At 46.3% G+C, this 13,647-nt stretch overlaps 1 protein-coding gene across 1 annotated transcript in view; it reads left to right on the top strand.

Annotated features, from left to right (window-relative positions):
* LOC144683797 (gamma-aminobutyric acid receptor subunit alpha-2-like) overlaps window positions 1–13,647 on the top strand; it is a 412,721-nt gene that overhangs the window by 134,316 nt on the left and 264,758 nt on the right. The window lies entirely within an intron of this gene.

The raw sequence follows: 13,647 nt of genomic DNA, 5'->3' as shown, positions 1-13,647 counted from the left end.
ATTTGTAACTTTGATCAGGGCTGTTTTAGTGACATGGTTGGAGTGAAAACCTGATTGCAGAGATTCGAAGATAGAGTTGTGGGAAGGGTGAGCACAGGTTTGGAAGGCAACAACTTGTCCAAGAACTATAGAGAGGAAGGGGAGTTTGGAGATGGGATGATAATTTTTCAAGGATGGAGGAGTTCTGTGTGGGTTTTTTGAAGGGTAGATGACAGCAGTTTTGAAAAAGAGGAGATGTTGACAATCTCGGGGGCCAGGAAGGCAGGGTAAATTGTTATCTTTTTACTGGGAATGGTGGTAAGAATAGTAAGATATGGGTCTCATGGGTAAGATTAACTTGGATATGGCAAGTGGGAAGAAAAAAAATAGAGAAAGAGAGGACAAAGGGAGCTGAAATCATCAAGGAGAAAGAGTCACTTAGTACAAAGGCTGAGGGTTGAAAGAACAGGGTTATCTCAGTGACAAATTGGTGAGAGTTGGAGAGCAATCAACAAGGAGGAGGAGAAGAGACCCCAAAATGTGATTATGTATAAAAGCCACACTACCTCCAGTAGTTTAGGTGAGGCAGGTTAGGAAGCTGGGTAGGGTGACTTCTATAAAGGGCCAGGTATTATTACCTTAGAACCAATTTCCAGGATATTAATGCAGTTACTTACAGTAAAGTTGCGGATGACAGAGACGTTTTTTGTGAGTGAGCAAACGTTCTGGGAGGAAATATAGAGAGGAGGAGCATTGATTGTGAAACTGCTTGAAGAATTCAGAGGGGCAATGCTGGCTGGAGTGAAAATGATGGCTAGGAGGTTCAGAAGTTAGTTGCTAGCGAGTGTGCTGGGTATTTAATTTGTTGAAAGAGGAGGATGAAACAGTGAGCTTGGTTGCTTCTAAGGAGTTAGCAATATGTCCTTCAGCAGACCCTTTGGAGAATGCCAAGAGAGGAACAAAGGATAGCCAAGAGTTTATTCAAGGAAGATCCAAATCTATAATTGTGGCAGGAGAGTAGGAAGGCAGAGAATTCATTGTGAGAAACAGAAAGTTCCTTCAGCGACATTGACAGTTCTGTCTGCTGTTGCAGAAAAGACATCTAAAATAAAGATTGGCAAGCCAATGTGCTTGGATTGTTCTAGGGCGTTCAAAATATCTGAACACTGCCAATAATGCCAAAGCAATGTTGGATCAGAAGCCGTGAGCAGAAGAGCTGAAGGAAGCCCTTTTGTTTTACCAACATGAGACTCTACATCATTAGTCAACTATGAAGGTTTGCAATTACTGTACAGGCAAAAGTTTCGGGAGAGAAACTGCATTTGATGAATTTCTCCTAAAGCAACAGGTGGCTAGTAAATGGAATCAAGAACTGAAACATTCATGGCAAATTGGCACCTGCAAATCCCACTAAATTTGCTGCTCACTTACAGAGGATATTTGCATAATCTTGGTCTATTAGCATTTATCGCTGCAATGAAACTGGCTTGCTTTTGTGATGGAACCAAATTGTCGACCTATTAAGGTGGGAAATAATTTACAAATCACACAGCAGATAAGAGATAGCAAATAATTCTGAACAACTTTGCAAAACAAAGTTAATATTGAAATGTTTAAAACATCTGTATTTAAAGTTGTAAGTTAACTGTTTCAGTAAATAAATGCTTGTTAAAATGTTAAATGTTGCATCTGCATTTTGTGTTCTGATTTTTCAGGACAATAATACAATTGTACCGCATAAAGTAATGTGCATATGCACAGAACAGACAGCTAGCTTGAAATTATGGAGGACATCTTGGAATTTGCTCACCTGACATATTGGTTAAAATTGTATGTTTTGTGACAATGATCTGGATTAAAGAAAGAGGACTTCAATATCTGAGAATAAAAACACTTCTTCTCAGCTTTGAGAATACATTGACTCAGAATTTATTGGAAAAACGTGACATAGCTAATGTGTCAGAGTGGAGTTACACCTTTTTTTCCTGCGGTGAAAATTCATGTATAACTGATTTAAGCCAGTTTTACTCTGAAATGTTGCAGCATGCAAATTTCCGTAATCATTTGCACCACTCATGAGTTATTTCTGACAAAGCTCCAATTGGTTCATTAATATAGTTCGACCCCAGGCAAAAGACCAGAAAATGTGAATCTCCTGTACGTGTACCTTTTACATGAAAAGGTCCAGGTATAACAAAAGCCAAAGGCACATTTTCGGTGGTTTTTAGTGATTGATTATTGAGACCTGCATTGTATTTTCAGTATCTTTGTACTTTTATGGCATCAGCATCGAGAAAACTTCCAGTTGCACTTTCTTAAATATGATGTGTTTAATGTACAGAAATGATGCCTTGATGACAAAAAATTTGCTTTTCATCATATCAATAAGATAAAGGGGGACTTGAAGAAGAAAGATTATGTCGGTTTTTATATTTTGGGTTTGTAAATACAATTTTCAGAAAATTGGTGTAAATTCCAGTAGGCAGGTTTGGTGTAGAGACTGTGTAAATTTTGGCATTATTTCTGCATAATTATGACATAGGAGATTTCAGGCATTAAGTTTGTCCTTTATACAGCACCTTTAAAATTTATCTCCCACACAGTTTTAATAACAAAATATCTTACAAGCAGTTCAGGGAAGGTTTATTAGGCCAAAACCAGGAATGGGCAGGTTGTCTTATGAGGAAAGGTCGGACAGGCTAGGCTTGTATCCACTGGAGTTTAGAAGAGTAAGAGGTAACTTGATCGAAACCTTTAAGACCCTGAGAGGTCTTGACAAAATGGATGTTAAGAGGATGTTTCCTCTTGAGGGAAAATCCAGAACTAGGGGCTGAATCTTCTGGCTGAGCCCGCCCGTCAGCGCTTAAAATGTTGCGCGTGCGTCCCGACGTCAGTGTGCGGCATTGCGATGTTTAGGTCGGCGGGCGTGCTCAGCAGCGCGACGCGTGCCCGCCATTAATCAAAGGTCTTGTTAAGGCCATTAAGTCACCAATTGACCAGGATTTTGAGGGACTCGTGCGAATGTTGGGTTGGCGCACGGGCCCAACAGGCAGGTGAGTAAGTGATTTTTTTAACAAACCTCATCCAGTGGCGGGATGAGGTTTGATTTTGGATTAATAAAAGTTTAATGAAGTTTTTGTGCACTTCATTAACATGTCGTATCTCGTGTGACATTTTCACATGAGGGGGACATGTTAATGAAATTTTTATTTTTTTTAGTTTTAATGTTTCACAGCCTTTCAGCAGAGGCACCACTTTGCCTCAGGGAGATGTGCGCTCTTTCACGTGCACGCGCAAAAGAGTGCACTCTCGCAGTTGGGGAATCCCCCCCCTCCCGCCCACACAGGGAGCGCATAGTGTTTCTCGTTGGGTGGCACGCTGGGCGGGCTTTAATTGGCCCACCCACATAAAATGGCGGCGGGGCCCGTTTCGGTGGCAGCGATCGACTGCCCACCCGCCGCTGAGTTGGTTGGGCCCCCCCCGCCCATCAAGGGCAAAATTCTGCCCTAGGGGTTCAAAAATATTGTTTAAAAATAAGGGTTGCTCATTTAAGACAGAGATGAGGAGAAATTTTTCTCTCATAGGATTGCAAGTCTTTGGAACTCTTCCTCAAAAGGCAGTGGAAGCAGCATCTTTGAATATTTTTAACACAGAGCTAGATAGACTCTTGATTAACCAGGGGATGAAAGTTTCTTGGGGGTAGGTGAGAGGTTACAATCAGATCAGCCACAATCTTATTGAATGGCAAAGCAGGCTTGAAGGGCCGAGTAGTATACTCCTGCTCCTAGTTCGCATGCTTGTGTATATGTAACAAAGTAGAATATGTTAAATGTACTAAACTAAAGAATGTAACTTCAATTTTAAATGCATTTTAAATGTACGTATAGTATTCTCCCCTCTCCTGGAACACCTAGCATGCCATGGGAACTAGATTTCTAAGTGGCAATTGAATGTGGAACCGAAATAGTGAAGGTAGAAAGTTGTTGAACTATGGGACGCATCACAGCCAAGCTTTATCCTGTCCTCACCAAACAGTAACATGGGGCAGAATTTTGTCCTTGGCGTGCGGGTTTGGCGGGGGCAGGTGGGGGCGGTCAGGAAGCCCACCGCTGCCCGCGATCAGGCTCAAAACGCAATTTCACGCTGGTGGGCCAATTAAGGCCTGCCCAGCATGAAAAATGAGCGGCAGTGCTGAGTGCTGCCTGTGCGGGTGGGGGAGGGGTGGAGTGCGAGCCAGGCAAGTGCGACCTTCGTGCATGGGCATGAGTGCGCGCTACATAATCAGGGAGATCAAGATATATGAAAAAATATAATTTTTAAAAAATGTAATGAAACATGTCCCCTCATGTGTCACATGAGGGGACATGTTATTAGTGAAAAATTAAAGTTTTTATTTGTTTTTGGAAACCTCATCCCGCCCATGGATGAGGTTCCAAAAAAGTGCAAAGGTCGCTTGGCCTATTCGCCTGCTCGCCAACTGTAAGGTTGGATGGACAGCAAAAAATTTCTTTTAATTAACTTTTTAATGGCCTTAATAGGCTTTTTAATTGTCGGTGGGCACGCTGCCGACTCCGGCGTGCGCCCGCCGACCAAAATATCACGTGGGTGCGCAATGACATCGGGACGCACGCCCAGCGTCATCACACGTCATTTTACGCCGAGCTAAAAGTTTTACCCTTGGCGGGTGCGTGACCGCTCGGGAAACCGGTGGCCACCTGCGATAGGCTCCCAACCGCGATTTCACGATGGCTGGCCAATTAAGGACCACCCAGCGTAAAATGCGCCTTCCCAATGGTCAGGAATGGCTGGGTGGGGATGGGGGCCTGTCAGCCGCTGAGTCCAATGGTGACCCGGCGGGCAGTTTAAAAATGGCACAGGCAGCTCCTTGAAGGCTGCCAGTGAAGAACATATTTGCAACGTTCTGAAGACTGAAGTTATGGCCTCAAGTGTGGCTTTAGACACCAGGTGGGAGGTCAGGTCGGGTGGGCACTCGGCCCCCAGTTTTCGGACGAGTGCCTCACAGTCCTCCTGGAGGATGTGGCTGCCACCCTCATCCCCAAAAATGGCAGGAGGGGCCACTTCACCTGATAAAAAGACCTTGGGAGGAGGTGGTAGCGCAGGTCAGCAGCCACAACGTTGTGCGGCTCACATGGGTGCAGTGCCGCAAAAGGTTTGACGACCTGCTGCGCTTGGCAAGGGTGAATACCGTGTTGGCATGGATCAGTGTGTTGAAGTGTTAAGGGCTGGCCATCCCCCTGTGGAGCTCAGGGATGTTAGAGTCTGAGTGTCAACTCAGACGCCGGAGCTGGCCAAGGGAGTGGAGTGAGCCCTTGGACTGAGTGTCTTGCGGCTCGAGGGCCACAAGTCAGATGTGTCCTGTAAGGTGTTCCTCTGGTGGGATTGGCCAGGTTGCAACGGTGCTGCAGGTAGAGAGTGGACTAATCAATGCTCCTCTGTCCTTTCAGGAGAAGACGACCTATAACAACATTGAAAGGTCGCGTACAGGCCACCTAGCAGCCATCCAACCAGCCGGGCTGGAGCGTTGAACAGCCTCGGCACCTGGGAGTGTCTCAGGACATAAGCGTCATGGGAGCTGCCAGGCTACTGTGCATAGACTTGCAGAATCTACATCCTGTGGTTACACACTATCTGGACATTCATGAAGTGGAATCCCTTCCTGTTGACAAAGTCACCCGGCTGACCTGCTGGCACCTTGATGGCCACATGTGTGCAGTTGCTTGCGCCCTGGATGTGAGGGAACCCAGTATTAGCCTCTGGCTCACTCAGACTGGCTGGCCTTGTCTGTACGGAAATGAATTAATGTCATTACCCACCTGAACAGAGTTTCTGTCACCAGCTTTGACGCAACTGATTAGGAGGCTCCACACAGCTGATTAGGAGGCTCCACACAGATCCCCCACTGACCCCTGGAAAGAGCCGGAGGCAGAGGTTGAGGGCCACTGTGACCTTCAGAGCCACTGGCATGCAGTTTCCACCCACACAGAGGTGATCTCAGGCCCAATCATCTGATAAATGGAGGTCACGGTCTCCCTGGAGAGACAGAGTCTCCTTTGGCATTACACCTCAGACATGTTGAGGTAGCTGCATTGCTGCCTGTAAACCCTGGCAGCAGGATAGTGGTGTCTTCTGCGGCCCTTCTGCCTTGGACTATCTGCTGGCCCTGCACCTCTTGTGCCTGCGCCTCTCCTCCCACAGGTCCCTCCCCTGGAAGCTGCATTGGGACACCTGGCCTCCTCTCTTCCTTTTCAGAGGAGCTGCCACCAGCAGAGACATATTTACATAGGCAAGGTTCTGGATTCCTGTTTTAGGCAAGTGCCACAGATACCCAGGAGATCACCTTCACCAATGTGAAAGGGCCTGTATTTGGGTGCTGATAGAGTGAAGATGTGCATCCTGAAATTACAGCTCACTGTACTTCTTTAACAGCTGAAAAATTGGAACAATAAGGGCCAATTTTCCCCCGCTAAGTCCACGAATGCCTTGGCCTGTTGTAGCCTACTTCAGCCCCTTCTCTGTTTAAATGCGTTGGCACAAATTAGGGATTAACCTTGACCTTCCTTTCTGAATTGCTGAGTAAACCCTGAAAACTAGATGGAAGGAAAGTCTGAACAAAGTAAGAAGTTGCATTGCTTTGACATTTGGAGAGAGAATTGGAAAAGGATGCAGCGTGAAAGAGTTGAGTCCTAAAATTCCTGATTGGTCACCATGAAGTTGGAAATAAAGCAGGGCAGGACTTATGCCCACCAATTGATCCTGTTGCTGACTCTTTAAGACATTCTGTAATCAGGTTAACCTCCATAGTTTGAGCAGATGCCTGCGCCATTTCAGCATGATTTTCCAAAAAGGGGGAGAGAGATTTTGCTGTAACACTTTGCTGTAGCGTTTGAGGGACAGTTAGGCTAAACAAAGTCCAAAAGTCTATTGGGGTCCTAATTCCAGTAGCATTGTCATGGCTAGGAGGGTGTGACTGCGAGTGAGGCAGATATGGGAACTCAGAAGGGGACAATGGAGAAGCCTCAGCCGCTGCAGTTGTTCAACAGGTTTGATGTTCTTGCAGCTAGTGTGGACGAGAGCAGGGATTCCAGGATGGTTAAGCAAACTGACCTCTGTACTGAGGTGCAGGGAGCCATTCAAATTAGGGGAGTAAAAAGGAATGTAGCTGGGAACAATATAGCTCCCTGCTGTCCAGAGCATGAGTTTTTTAAATTCACTTATCGGATGTGGGTGTCTCTGACTAGGTCAGCATTTATTGCCCATCCCGAATTGCCCTTGAGAAGCTGGTGCTGAGTTGCCTTCTTGAACCACTGCAGTCCCAAAAGCTGTTTTGCTTGGCTGGTGTCAGGGTTAAGAACATCTCCTCAGACTGGAGAGGAACTTGGAATGGGAGGGAAAGGATCCAGTTGTGGTCCATGTGGGCACCAATGACGTAGGTAGGACTAAGAAAGAGGTTCTGCTGAGGGAGCATGAGCAGCCTCGGACTAAATTAAAAAGCGGAATCTCAAAGGTAATAATCTCTGGATCACTACCTGAGGTACAAGCATATTGGAGTAGGATGAATAAGATCAGGCAGTTGAACACGTGGCTGAAAGATTGGTGTGGGAGAAATGGGACACTGGCACTAGTACTGGGGAAGGAAAGAGCTGTACTGTTGGGATGGCCATCACCTGAATCGCATGGGGACCAATGTCCTGTTGACTCGTATAACTAGGGCTGTAGAGAAGGCTTTAAACTAAATAATGCAGGCGGTGGGGGGGAGGATCAAGTCATGGGGATATTTGGAAATTTAAAGAGACAGGGCAAGGCAATAGTGTAAGGTAGCGACGCAGGTAATGGGAAAGAATGTGCGTCAGGAAGGGACAGAGCGTACAAACATATGAGTGCATCAGCAAATATGGTCAGAGTAGGGAATATGGCTTTAAACTAACAGAGGGGAGAAGGGTCCAGGTGAAGTGAGATTTAGAAATCCAAACATAAAGGTCGAGTCCAGTGACAATAGAAAATGATATTGATGTGGGTAAAGACAAGCTGAGTGGGACAGGAAGGGACAGAGAGTTTAATGGGAATAGTACATTAGAGAGTAATGTCAATGCAGAGAGTAGTAATAAAAAGAATTGAAGTCTTTTATCTGAATGTATGGAGCTTCCAGAATTAGATAGATGAACTAGTGGCACAAATAGAGATAAATGGTTTCGAAATAATCACCATTTTTTAAATTCATTCATGGGATGTGGGCATCTCTGGCTCAAGCCAGCATTTATTGCCCATCCTTAATTGCCCTTGTTCACAGGTTCTTTAAGGGCAGAATTTTCCCCCTGCTGGGGAGGAAATTAAGGAGCGGGCGTGTGGAGGCGTGCCGCCATTTTATGTGGGCGGGCCAATTAAGGCCTGCCCAGTGTGACGTCCACCAGGAAGCGCTATGCATGCAATCAAAGGCAAGTTATTGACCTGGTTAGGAAATTGGCTGAGCAGCAGGAGGTAGAGAGTAGCGATCATGGGGAGAGGTAATAGGGGTAATGGAACCATGTATCGCCTCACCATGCCCCCACCGCCTCAGCTGATGAATCAGTCCCTCTCCATGTTGAATGCCACTTGGAGGAAGCACTGAGGGTGGCAAGGGCGCAGAATGTACTCTGGCTGGGTCCATCATCAGGAGTGGCTCGATATCACCAAGAGTGGCTCAGTAGCACCACTACAAACCAAGCTGGCCGAGTCCTAAATGACATAGCTGCTAGGCTGGGTCTGCAGCAGGTGGTGAGGGAACCAACAAGAGGGAAGAACATACTTAACCTCATCCTCACCAGCCTGCCTGCAGCAGATGCATCTGTCCATGACAGTATAGGTAGGAGTGACCACCACACAGTCCTTGTGGAGATAAAGCCCCATCTTCACATTGAGGAGATCCTCCATCATGTTGTGTGGCACTACCACCGTGCTAAATGGGATACATTTCAAACAGATCTAGCAACTCAAGACTGGGCAATCATGAATTGTTGTGGGCCATCAGCGTCAGCAGAATTGCACATAATCTGTAGCCTCGTTGCCCGGCATATCCCCCACTCGAACACTGGCACCAAGCCAGGGGATCAACCCTGGTTCAATGAAGAGTGCAGGAGGGCATGCAAGGAGCAGCACCAAGCATACCTAAAAACAAGGTGTCAACCTGGTGAAGCTACAACACAGGACTACTTGCGCGCCAAGCAGCAAGTGATAGACAGAGCCAAGTGACCCCACAACCAACGGATCAGATCTGCCACATCCAATTGTGAATGGTGGAGACAATTAAACAACTCACAGGAGTAGGAGGTTTCACAAACATCCCCATCCTCAGTAATGGAAGAGCCCAGCACATCAGTGCAAAAGATAAGGCTGAAGCATTTACAATAATCTTCCAGAGGTGCCGAGTGGATGATCCATCTCGATCTCTTCCGGAGGTCCCCAGCATCACAGGTGCCAGCCTTCAACCAATTCGGTTCATTCCATGTGATATCAAGAAATGGCTGAAGGCACTGGGAGATGCAAAGACTATGGGCCCTGACAATATTCCAGCAATAGCACTGAAGACTTGTGCTCCAGAACTTACAATGCCCCTAGCCATCTGTTCCAATCCAGCCACAACACTGACATCTACCTCGCAATGTGAAAAATTGCCTAGGTATTTCCTGTACACAAAAAGCAGGAAAAATCCAACTTGGCCAATTGCAACGTGGGGCAGTGTGAGGTTATGCACTTTGGTAGGAAGAATAGAGGCATAGACTATTTTCTAAATGGGGAGAGAATTCAGAAATCTGGAGTGCAAAGGGACTTGGGAGTCCTAGTCCAGGATTCTCTTAAGGTTAACTTGCAGGTTGAGTCGGTGGTTAGGAAGGCAAATGCAATGTTGGCATTTATTTCGAGAGGACTAGAATATAAAAGCAGGGATGTGCTGCTGAGGCTTTATAAGGCTCTGGTAAGACCACATTTAGAATATTGTGAGCAATTTTGGGCCTCGTACTTCAGGAAGGATGTTCTGGCCCTGGAGAGGGTCCAGAGGAGGTTCACGAGAACGATCCCAGGAACGAAAGGCTTAACATATGAGGAACGTTTGAGGACTCTGGGTCTATACTTGATGGAGTTTAGAAGGGTAAGGGGGGATCTGATTGAAACTTATAGAATACTGCAAGGCCTGGATAGAGTAGACGTGGGGAAGATGTTTCCATTAGTAGGAGGGACTAGGACCCGAGGGCACAGTCTCAGAGTAAGGGAAGACCTTTTAGAACAGAGATGAGGAGAAATTTCTTTAGCCAGAGAGTGGTGAATCTATGGAATTCATTGCCACAGAAGGCTGTGGAGGCCAGGTCATTGAGTGTATTTAAGACCGAGATAGATAGGTTCTTGATTGGTAAGGGGATAGAAGGTTACGGGGAGAAGGCGGGAGAATGGGGTTGAGAAACTTATCAGCCATGATTGAATGGCGGAGCAGACTCGATGGGCCGATTGGCCTAATTTCTGCACCTATGTCTTATGGTCTTATGGTCTTATTACCACCTCCATCAGTTTATTCTCTAGTTGGAGTCATACCTAGCACAAAGGAAGATGGTTGTGGTTGGTGGAGGCCAGTCATCTCAGTTCCAGGATATCATTGCAGGAGTTCCTCAGGGTAGTGCCCTTGGCCCAACCATCTTCAGCTGCTTTATCAATGACCTTCCTTCCATCATAAGGTCAGAAGTGGGGATGTTCGCTGATGATTGCACAATGTTCAGCACCATTCACGACTCCTCAGATACTGAAGCAGTCCATGTCCAAATGCAGCAAGACCTGGACAATATCCATGCTTGGGCTGAGAAGTGGCAAAGAGCATTCGCGCCACACAAGTGTCAGGCAATGACCATCTCCTACAAGAGAGAATCCAACCATCGCCCCTTGACATTCAATGGCATTACCATTGCTGAATCCCTCACTATCAACATCCTGGGGGTTACCACTGACCAGAAACTGAACTGGACTAGCCATATAAATACTGTGGCTACAAGAGCGGGTCAGAGGCTAGTAATCCTGTGGCAAGTGACCCATCTCCTGACTCCTCAAACCTGTCAAACCATCTACAAGGCACAAGTCAGGAGTGTGATGGAATACTCCCCACTTGCCTGGATGAGTGCAGCTCCCACAACACTCAAGCAGCTTGACACTATCCAGGACAAAGCAGCCCTCTTGATTGGTACCCCACCCACAAATATTCACTCCCTCCACAACCCTGACTTGGAAATATATCGTCGTTCCTTCACTGTCGTTGGGTCAACATCCTGCAACTCCCTTCTTAACAGCACTGTGGTTGTTCCTACACCACATGGACTGCAGCGGTTCAAGAAGACAGCTCACCACTACCTTCGCAAAGGCAATTAGGGATGGGCAATAAATGCTGGCCAAGCCAGCGAAGCCCACATTCCATGAACAAATGAAAAAATTTATTGATCCCAGTTGTAAAGTCTAAATCATCTACACTTTGAAAGAACAAAAGTGTGCTCATTGTGTACCTCTGGGTACAACACTGAAACCCTCCTCTAATCTGAGAAACCCCTAGCCCTTTGTTTTCTATCCACCAAATTTCTGTCTGTGATACTGCATTTGCATCATATGCTTGACTTCTTTTTATAAGCCTCTTGTGAGACATGTTATCAAATTACATTTGAAAATTCACATACTCTTTGTTCTCCATAATCCCTTTGACTATCCAATTAATCACTTCAAAAAGCTCTTAACTTAGTCAAACATAATTTGCCTTTAAAAATTCTGTGCAAGTTGCTCATGACGATACCATCCATCTCTCAATAATCACATATTTTACTTGAATTATATGGTATAAGAGCTTGCCCATACTGATGTTCAACTAATTGGTCTAAATTTATCCATTTACCCTATTTGTAGAGTCATAGAAATATACAGCACATAAGGAGCTCATTCAGCTCATCTTGCCTGTGTGAGCCCTTTCGGAAAGCAATTCAGTTAGTCCTACCTCATTGCTCTTTTACAGCAAGTGATAGACAGAGCTAAGCGATCCCACAACCAATGAATCAGATCTGCAATTCTGCCACATCCAGTCATGAATGATGGTGGACAATTAAACAACTAGAGGAGGAGGCTGCACAAATATCCCCACCCACAAGGATGGAGGAGCCCTGCACAACAGTGCAAAAGATAAGGCTGAAGCATTCACAACAACCTTCAGCCAGAAGTGCCGAGTGGATGATCCATCTCGGCCTCCTCCGGAGGTCCCCGCCATCACAGATGCCAGTCTTCAGCCGATTCGATTCACTCTATGTGATATCAAGAAACGGCTGAAGGCACTGGATACTGTAAAGGCTATGGGCCCCGACAATATTCCGGCAATAGTACTGAAGACTTGTGCTCCATAACTTGCCACGCCCCTGGCCAAGCTGTTCCAGTACAGCTACAACACTGGCATCTACCCAGCTATGTGGAAAATTGCCCAGGTATGTCCTGTACATAAAAAGCAGGACAAATCCAAGCCGGCCAATTACCACTCCATCAGTCTACTCTCGATCATCAGTAAAACAATGGAAGGAGTCATCAACAGTGCTATCGAGCAGCACTTGCTTAGCAATAACCAGCTCACTGAGGCCCAGTTTGGGTTCCGCCAGGGCCATTCAGCTCCTGACCTGATTACAGCCTTGGTTCAAAACATGGACAAAAGAGCTGAACTCCCGAGATGAGGTGAGAGTAACTGCTCTTGACATCAAGGCAGCATTTGACCGAGTGTGGCATCAAGGAGCCCTAGCAAAACTGGAGTCAATGGGAATCAAGGGAAAAATTCTCTGCTGGTTGGAGTCATACCTAGCACAAAGGAAGATGGTTGTGGTTGTTGGAGGTCAGTCATCTCAGCTCCAGGACATCACCACAGGAGTTCCTCAGGTAGTGTCCTCGGCCCAACCACCTTCAGCTGCTTTATCAATGACCTTCCTTCCATCATAAGGTCAGAAGTTGGGATGTTCGCTGATGATTTCACAATGTCCAGCACCATTTGCAACTCCTCAGATACTGAAGCAATCCATGTCCAAATGCAGCAAGACCTGGGCAATATCTGGCTTGGGCTTACAAGTGGCAAGTAACATTCGCGCCACACAAGTATCAGGTAATGACCATCTCCAACAAGAGAGAATCCAACCATTGCCCCTTGACGTTCAATAGCATTACCATCACTGAATCCCCCGCTAGAAACATCCTGGGACTTACCATTGACCAGAAACTGAACTGGACTAGCCACATAAATAATGTGGCTACAAGAGCAAGTCAGAGGCTAGGAATTTTGTGACGAGTAACTCACCTTCTGACTCCCAAAGCCTGTCCAGGACTGTGATGGAATTCTCCCCATTTGCCTGGATGAGTGCAGCTCCCACAACACTCAAGAAGCTGGACACCATCCAGGACAAAGCAGCCCACTTGATTGTCACCACAACTACAAACACTCACTCCCTCTACCACCGACGCATTGTAGCAGCAGTGTGTACCATCTGCAATATGCACTGCAGGAATTCAGCAAGCCTTCTTCAATGGCACCTTCCAAATCCACAACCACTACCACCTAGATGGACATGGGCAGCAGATAGATGGGAACACCGCCACCTGGAATTTCCCATCCAAATAACTCACAAC

The sequence above is a fragment of the Cetorhinus maximus genome, chromosome 1 (genome assembly GCF_964194155.1).
Source record: "Cetorhinus maximus chromosome 1, sCetMax3.hap1.1, whole genome shotgun sequence".
Taxonomy (NCBI): Eukaryota; Metazoa; Chordata; class Chondrichthyes; order Lamniformes; family Cetorhinidae; genus Cetorhinus; species Cetorhinus maximus.
The sequence above is the reverse complement of the archived record's forward strand: the minus strand, read 5'-3'. Positions and strand labels throughout refer to the sequence as shown.